The following is a 9,207-nucleotide window of genomic DNA, read 5'->3' as shown; positions in this document are numbered from 1 at the left end:
CAGCACATGATAGGGTGCTGGTGGCATATCTCCCTCCCTACTCACCATTCCTAAATCCAATAGAGGAGTTTTTCTCTTCCTGGAGGTGGAAGGTATATGACCGGCATCCACATACCCAAATGGCCCTGGTTGCAGCATGTGTTGACATCACAGCAGAGTCCTGCAGAGGGTGGATTCACCACTCGAGGAGATACTTTCCTCACTGTATTGCAAGAGATGATATTCGCTGTGATGTAGATGAAATTATGTGGCCAGACTATCTTGTTCATAAACAATGGTGTCAGGACTTTTCATCTTGATGACACTTACACTTTCATTGACATGAATACTTGCTTTTGAGGAACGACCTATCCATTTTGAGCAAGTGACATGCTTTTGCAGGTTATCAACTAGGTTTAGCAGTTTGTACTAATTGTTTTGAGAACTGCATTAACTGTTGTGCAAATGTAAATAGTGATGTGAGAAATGCACCAAAGCGACTGAGAAAAACTGTAATGTCTGTAAGGACTATTCTTATCTTCAAGATGTTTGAATTATTTTTTTTTCTTTCAGACAAGGCCAACTTTTCTAGTTAAAAGTTACACTTATTGCAGTTTATTACTTAATCAAAATTATGTGAATAACTGTATCACAATTTAAATTTAAATCACAATTTAAATTCCAAAATTCTCAGTTCAATTCAAAATTGCAGACAGGTAAGCTTTACATAAATTAGATAGATAGATAGATAGATAGATACAGACGGACAGATAGACTGATAGATAGATAGAAAGATAGACAGATAGATAGATATAGACAGACAGAAAGATAGACAGTTAGATAGATAGATCGATCGATAGATATATAGACAGACAGACAGACAGACAGACAGACAGACAGACAGATAGATAGATAGATAGATAGATAGATAGATAGATAGATAGATAGATAGATAGATAGATAGATATAGACAGACAGACAGACAGATAGACTGATAGATAGATAGAAAGATAGACAGATATCTAGATAGATAGATATAGACAGACAGACAGACGATAGATAGATAGATAGATAGATAGATAGATAGACAGATAGCTAGATAGATAGATATAGACAGACAGATAGACTGATAGATAGATAGAAAGATAGACAGACAGATAGATAGATAGGTAGATATAGACAGACAGACAGATAGATAGATCATTATAGACAGACAGACAGACAGATAGACAGATAGATAGATAGTTATAGACAGACAGACAGACAGATAGATAGATAGTTATAGACAGATAGACAGACAGATAGATAGATAGATAGATAGATAGATAGATAGATAGATAGATAGATAGATAGATAGATAGATAGATAGATAGATAGATAGATGATTTTTGATTTAAAAAATGTAGGCTAAATGTTGTATTAACATTAATAAACGTTAACAAATGCCCTTAAAATATGTGTTGTTGATAGTTCCTGTTAACTCAAGCAGTTAAATAATGTTAATAAATGAAACATTGCTACCATTAAATCTTTGAATTAAATTTTTTTTATTTTGAAATATTATATTAAAATAAAATAACTAACTATTACTGTAAATACATTTTAAAGTGAAAAAAAAAATTCCAGTTAGAAACAAATTTAGACTGTGGAAGTTTGGGGTTGTAGGGGTGCAGGCGGGTATGTTGGTAATATTCATTAAGCGCGCGCGCACACTCACACACACACACACACACAGCGGCTGTAGGGCAACCCCCTGCATACTGAAGCTCTGCCCTGCTGCTGTAGGGCTGGAACATTCCTGCTCTGACGAGCTGCTGAGCAATATGATCCCCTCTCTCTCTCCGTGTGTGTAGAAAAAGACAGTAGTAGTAGAGAGAGTGAACGTGTGCAGGGAAAAGAGAGGACAGAGTCAAACAGTTAGACGGGTAGAGTTAACATACTACGTACTTCACCGGTATCTGAAGGTTTGAGTACGTACTTTGACTCCGCGGCGTGGCGTTCACGCGTCTGTAAGACTAGGACAGTGAAACTGCGTATCCTCACTATTTCCCCCCAGTTGTTTTGCACTTTGCGCCCGCGTCTAATGGAGGGCCCCGTGCGGATCTGCCATCAAGAGAATGCGTTTCACTGCTAGTGTGTCCGGCTGCCAGCAGCTTTTGCCCTCCTGTAAAAGGTAAGAAACGTCGGAGTCTTCACCCACCGTCACGGACCTGCTGTGTGAAGAGCCTCTCCCGCTGAAAAGTGTAACAATGTGAAAAGTTCATTCTTTTTTCCTGCACGAGACGCAGCTGACTGCACAGCAGACATCATACATGAGGAGAAAGTGTAAGTGGTAACATGACTTTTGTTTTGTTCGGGAATGCACGAAGATCCTTTCCCCTTCAGACTAAAGTGTGCAGAAGGTTTTACAACAAACTCGACTTTCACTGTAAACTGTAGATGTCAAAGCGTAATGTATAGATGTAAAGTGCCAAGTGAAACTATTTTGTTTGGGCAAACATAAACAATCCTTTTCCCACAATGTAAAGAGTGTAGAAATAGTTTAAATTGTAGAAATCAAATTTCAAGACTTAAAACTAACTATTTGGGTGTTAAAGGGCGTATATACAAAAGTGTGAAGAGTGTAGAAACACATTTTAAAGACTGGAAACAAAATATCCAAGTGCACAAAGTAAATGCAAAATTGTAAAGGATGTAGAAACAATGTTTACACAAAGTTTAAAAATTTTGAAAGAAGGTCAAATGTTTTAAACAAAGGAGTATGATGTGAGGAAACAGATTATGAAATAAAGTGCAAATGCAAGGTTACTAAGCGTAAAAGATTTTGTGTTGGAATGCATGAACACTCCTTTTCCCAGAGTGTAAAGTGTGTTGAAACAAAGTATCTAGAGTCAGACTGTTCAAACTGTTCCTGTGTAGAAGTGGCAAGCATAAAAACCTCTGTCCCATGAATGAAACCATTTCAGTTTTCCTTGAGTTTGAGTTGACTTTAGGGTTTTTTGTAACTGTATAAACACAACATGATGTTCCTGTTGGCTTTGGGGGCACTTATAGATTTATCTCAGTAAATATGAAAACATTAAACAATTGGACACGTTTTTTTTCTGTGACACGTGTTTTGTTAGTCTGGTCATAAGCTCTGGAGTCTCTTATAGGAAAGTTTTGGCTGTTAAATGCATGTTTTTTGTGTGTAAATGCTACTTTTTCTAGTGGTGTGCATAATCACTTAACATAACGTGTTTTTAGTTGGCTTTTGTTGACATCCACTTTATGTAATTTATGGATTTCTAATTGTACGTCTTTATTAACATGGAAAAAGGGGCATTTCTAGTATACTGTTGCAGTTTGATGATAGCTATTGATGAAAACAAACCCCACAGTATGTATTAGTCGGACCCCAAACGCTCGGCTCTTCGAAATGAGATACCTGTGAGACAGAATCCATGGGTTTTTTTTTTTGTTCTGGAAAATAAATAGCACTAGGTTTAAGAACAATGAAATAGAACCTTTCACAGAATAGATAATCCACAGAATGGGTGATTAAAGAGTTGCATTTTAAATATGATAAAATATGTAGTTGACCTGATGACCAGTTCAATTTCAATGTTTACGGATAAAATGTTTAAAAGTGTTTGAAAATATTCTTTTTTTGTTGTAGATTAACATATTGGTTAGTGTTGTAAAGATGCAACAGGTTGTTCCAGAATTAGTCATATTTTAAGGGGAAGTATATGAACAGATTCAAATGTTTTTGCATGAAGATTCTCATCATTATTTGATTACAATTTAAGGAAATGTGTCTCTGCATAAAAACCTTTCAGATGAAAAGTAAAAGTCTCTGTAGAGTTTATACCAACCCAAATTCATATTAAATGTCTCATAATAGTCACGGTGTACTTCAGAATAGATTATGCGTTTTGTATTTGATAGGTTGATGTATCTTGCGTCTTTTTATTTAAATGCATAAGATTTTGTAGGCGATGAAAAAAAAGATTGTTTATTTGCATACTGATGTTTATGATTCCGACAGCAGATCGAGGTTTGTATCAGTGTATTGTTCCTCCTGTGGGCGTAATGACTCTTTTGATGTTCTGCTTCTAAAGAGGCGTAAATGGATGCCTACATGTGGCATGTGAGTGTCTTTTGTGTGATCAGAGAGGTTAGGACAACATGACTGCTGGGTAACAAAGCCCTCATGCTTTCTGCTCGGGAGAGAATGAGACCGAGAGATCTCAAGATGCCAGCACAATAAAAGTTTTAAGAAGTGCTTTCCATGAAATGAATGTAAGAATGTGACTTCTCTTCATTTGAATTTGTGCTACATTCACGGCTTTTTACAACCCCATGCATTTAGCTGAAAATTGCTGTGCAGTTACGCTGCAGTGTTTTATAGGACATGTGAAAGGCGTAGACAGAGGATGAGAGACTGTAGGACAGCGGAGTGAACTTTTATCATCACGTCTTTATTTTCGTCCAGGCAGGAATGTCACGTATAATCCGACTTGTTCTCTTTCACCTGTTGGCTTTCTCTGTCTCTCATTCTTCAGACGATCTTGTCAGAATAAAATATGGCGAGAAAGACAACTGTGCTGATGGATTAAACATATGCTTATCATAATCACTTCACAACAAAATCTCACTTTGCATAGTTGGAGCTGTTGAAATTTCCTGTCGGAGCTGTTGAAGTTTCCTGTCGCTCTGGTTGCCTACATTGAGATAAAACAATGTTTAGAGTTCATAACCGCAAATATATGGTGTATATATACAGCTTGATTTGGGTTTTAAAATATTGCGGTTTTGTTGTTTTGGCTGTTGTGTAGTGTTTTAGTGTGACAAAATGCTACAATAATGTTTTGATGTTATTTTGAATTGCACACACAGCTTTAGAACCGATTGAGCGGATATTAATAATTAACAATAATTAAACATCATATATAGAAGCAGAAATTTATTTATTCTGGGGAATTAGTTCAGATGGTAATGTAATTGTACCTTTTCAATTTGAATTCCTGCATTAAATTTTTTTTTGTTGTCTTTTTACAATTTTTTTAAATAAATAACCGTTTTTTTTGTCCATTAGTGTAAATGTGTCTGTTAATTTTAACGCTGTCACTCTAATTAAGAAACCCTTGTTGTTTTGTTGCCAGAAAAATACAGCTGTGAAAAAACAATTGGATGGTTATGTATTTCTGAAAGATAATACCCCTCTGTGTGATGCCAGTGTAATTACCTAAAGGTGATTTTTCACCATCCCTATTATTTTTTTTATCAGCTTAAAAAGAGGATGAAAAGGAATGTTTCCGGTCTTTTTCCTCCAGTAGCTTTGATAATTTACTGATGGTGTTTATTAAGCTCCCACATCTCCATGGGATCTCCATTTTCTGTCAGCTACTAGAATGTAATGATGCCCGTATGCTTCCATTGTTTCAAACTGATTTTTCTTACATAGGGGCTGCACTTAGAATCTGGTGGAGTTGACGTTCCAAAAAACATCATCCTGAATATTTTTCATTGAAGCTTTGGGCCACAGGTGGGCACCTTCAGAGAACCCACGCTCAGTTTTGTTTTGTCCTGGAGGGGGACAAGCGAGCATTTCCCATTCATTCCTATCCTTCAGTCAAACGATTGCTAGTTTCTGAGGTCACTTTTTTGCTCAACTTAGCATTTATCTTTCTAGATAAGCTGGATCGAGAAGTACTTATCTTCAATTGCTTTTGCTTCCCCATTTTGTTTCTTTGCACGTTTGTGATCAAGCCCTCTTGGTTTTCTAATTAAATGACTTGGCGACATTTTGTGATTGTAAAGTCATGACCCATCAGTGTTCCTTCGCTAATTACGAGCATTTATAAATCATTAGCAGGGCATCGGTTATCCAGTACAGACTGTAGCTAAACGCTGCAGTTCTATTTAGAGCGCTAGAATAATGTTTGGCCGTTTAGAGGGTTCTGGGTAATGATAAACACATGGGGCTGTTGAAAAGGTATGCTAAGTGGCCAATTTGAATGTAAGCATGTGTAATGATTCGGACCCAGTGATGGCCTTTCCAGTCATTCTGGTGGTCTGTCGTAGTTTGTCGCACTTTGTGGGTTGGAAACACTGCTTTAGATCAATACATGGGCAAGCAAAAAGCCTGTCTCCATAGTTAGGACTGTGCTCGTTGAGAGGGATCAGTCTGGGGCAGAAGAGGCGGGTGAGGTTTCATAGAAGTGGATTGAGCAATTCAGACAAAGTTTTATGTTTTTTTTTTTTTAATTCCGTCTGTGTGTGTTTGGGCTGCGGGCAGGAGAGAATGTAAATGCACATTAAAGTGAGTGATGAATGTGTTTGAGTAGCTTTGAGCAGCAGTCCAGGCGTGTTGGCGTGGGAGACTTGAACGAAAGAGAGAAAGTTGGTGTATTTAGGGAGTCATCCTCTGCCCTGCCTCTGTTGCCCAACAGATGTTAGGCAGCTTTCTTTTTACCCCCGCCCTGGGCAGGGAGGGATGAAAGTGATTTTGTAGGGCTGTGTGGTTTGAAGGTTTATTTAGCTTGGGGCTGTGATCTTTGCTCTCTGCACCACTCCAAGATTAGCCATTGGCCATAAATGGCGAGATGAAGTAATAGTTTCACATAGGGCTGGACAATATTTCTAAATAAATTAATATATTTAAAATATATTTTAATATTTGTAGCCAAAATACATTGTGAATATATGGTGGATATTCAATAAATCGCTTTACTTTCATTCCATGCAGACAGGACAGATGTGGTCAGGCGTTGTGGCAAGCATACCCTCACTCTGCATACATAATCGGCCCCATTCTGATTAGAGGAATCACCAAACAAATTTGAGGTTATTTTTAATTGGGACCATGATGTCTGATTTCGACCAGTATAAAGGGTTTCATAGAGGTGGAAGATTTGATGGTACGTTACATATACCATAACTACAGTGATACTGAGTTGGTCCACCACCCGGAATAATTGCCTTTAATCCCTGAAGTTCAGGTCTCATTAGTTCGGGTTAGCTAACAGCCGTCGTCCTTCTGGAGTGCCGTAGGAACTGGAGACGGATCACGGCTGGCTGCCAAAGCTTTGCTGTGATTTAGGGCCCTGGTATTGGTGATGGATACCATCCAGCAGTTATGTACATCGGGTGAATGGTATATCGCACAGGTTTTGTTTCTGGCTCAACAGATTGTAGCAAATTTAAAGATGATCCTATCACAATGGAATTCACTAGACGCCAATGTTGTCTCCCACTGGTCTGAGGCAACAATAAGAATTTATTTCTCGGGATTCATTGCCCATCATACTTTTAATGTCCTTAGAGTTAAACAGAAAATGTAGACACATCCTTAAAATCTACTCCCTAGTTTTTGCGCATAATTAATTGGCATACTGCACAGAAAAGCTATTCTTTTGGATCACCTATATCAAAGATATCAAAATATTTTCATCTCCAGCTTTGTCATTATCCTTTTGTGGCACTGCAAGGACAGAACTAAAAGAATTACAGATTTGATCAGTAGCATGGAAAGTAAACGATGGGTACCATCAATTCCAATAATCTAGCTTTTAGTGCATCAAAGATGTACTTTGACTCCTGTATGTAAGTAACAGCACAATAGTACAGGAAGTTTACTCTTGTGGTGGGTGTTGTCATTTAAAGGGATAGTTCACCCCCCAAAAATGAAATTTTGTAATCATATACTCACCCCCAAGTTGTTCCAAACCTGTCACTGGTCCCCACTGACTTCCATAGTATTTAACGAAACAATACTATGGATGTCAGTGGGGACCAGAAACCGTTTGGTTATCCACATTTTTCAAAATTCTTCTTTTGTGTTTAGAAGAGGAAAGAAATTCTTACAGATTTAAAACAACTTGGACATAATTTTCATCTTTGGGTGAACTACTTCTTTAAACAAAGTTTTGTTGTGATTTGTGATTAAACATATTTCTTTGAAGAATGAGTATATATTCACCCTGATCTAATCTTATTTTAGCAGATTTTTGATTTTCTGTGACATTTGAGATTTTTGTTTAAACCAAGTGTTTAAAGGAGCTTCTGATTGGTTTAAGAAACCTCGTGTCTTTTTAAATTTGTGTGTCATGTATTAGCTAAGTTATAATCCCCAAATAAGCATGTTTTCATGACAATTATTGAGAAGAACAAATTGCTCAGGAAGTTGCTTTATGGAATTATGCACACTTAGCTGTTGTTGGTCAAATAAACCCAATTGACTGTAATGTTTGGGGTGAACTTCTGAACTGTACACATTCCTGACAGTTCCCACATTTAAAAAAGACAGGGGAGCCCTGACCCTGTGCAGAATGTAAGAGAGGTTTTCTGCATCCTCAGCACCTTCCTGTTTTCAAGATTAATTTCTCGTAGACTTCCTGAACTGGCCCTTCTTCACTAGATACTGTTATACGTCCAGCCTTGAGAGCAGCCAGAACTCTTCCTTGTATCGTTTTTCTTTTTCTTTTTACTTTAGTACGAGCCCAGCTATACCACAGCGTTCTATTTCAAACACTGCTGCCCATAAGCGACATCTGACATGGGTTTTCTCTATAGCCCAGTGCCCAAGCAAGGCAACAGATCAGCAGGACTATATTAAGGCAAAAGTAGCCACGGCTGGCTCCCCCTTTGCTCCTGACAAACAGACTGTTTGTTTGGAAGGGCTGCATAACTGGTGGATCAGAGCCTGAGGCACTGTGGCTACTACTGTGAGGCCTGTGGTTGTAAGTGCCATTTTGAGCCTCGCAATGCGGGAAGAGGCAGCCCCTCTGGGGAACAAAGTTAAACGGTCATTTATAGAGTCTTTTTCAACTGCTTGAGGAAACAGGAATTAATTACAGGGGTTAGCCCAAAGAAAGCCCTGCATTGTTACGCCTCTGACCCATCCCTTTAGTACAACCCAGATTAGATTAAGATACAGGATGGGAGATGTATAATATTTATGATTCTCTGACAAACAAGCTTCCTGGTCTGTGTCTGCAAAACCTCATCCATTGGTGCTCTGAATGAGGCCTTTTATAAGCTTCCCAAATCTGTTGTGCTACCGCTCTCTTTCCAATGGTGGGAAAGTATACTGCAAATGTAGTGAGTGCAAGCTGTATTATCATTATTATTATTTTGACTTTTTATTAAGGTTATGTTGGCACCGTCTGATGCAACTGCCCCGAATCTGCTCACCTTCAGGATAAGAGAACAGCTGAAGCCTGATTATGATGGAGAGTTCAA

The 9,207-nt window shown here is 38.1% G+C and overlaps 1 protein-coding gene across 2 annotated transcripts in view; it reads left to right on the top strand.

The window, feature by feature from the left end:
* Window positions 1–1,688: 1,688 nt before the first annotated feature.
* cdon (cell adhesion associated, oncogene regulated) overlaps window positions 1,689–9,207 on the top strand; it is a 45,067-nt gene continuing 37,548 nt past the window's right edge. The window contains exon 1 of one of the 2 annotated variants that reach the window (XM_016237664.1): window positions 1,689–2,152. The gene's annotated coding sequence lies outside the window, so the exon portion shown is untranslated. The remainder of the gene's footprint in view (window positions 2,153–9,207) is intronic. The other variant, XM_016237663.1, reaches the window with a different exon arrangement.

This window comes from Sinocyclocheilus grahami, unplaced genomic scaffold, assembly GCF_001515645.1.
Source record: "Sinocyclocheilus grahami isolate Dianchi unplaced genomic scaffold, SAMN03320097.WGS_v1.1 scaffold521.1, whole genome shotgun sequence".
Lineage (NCBI taxonomy): Eukaryota > Metazoa > Chordata > Actinopteri > Cypriniformes > Cyprinidae > Sinocyclocheilus > Sinocyclocheilus grahami.
The sequence above is the reverse complement of the archived record's forward strand: the minus strand, read 5'-3'. Positions and strand labels throughout refer to the sequence as shown.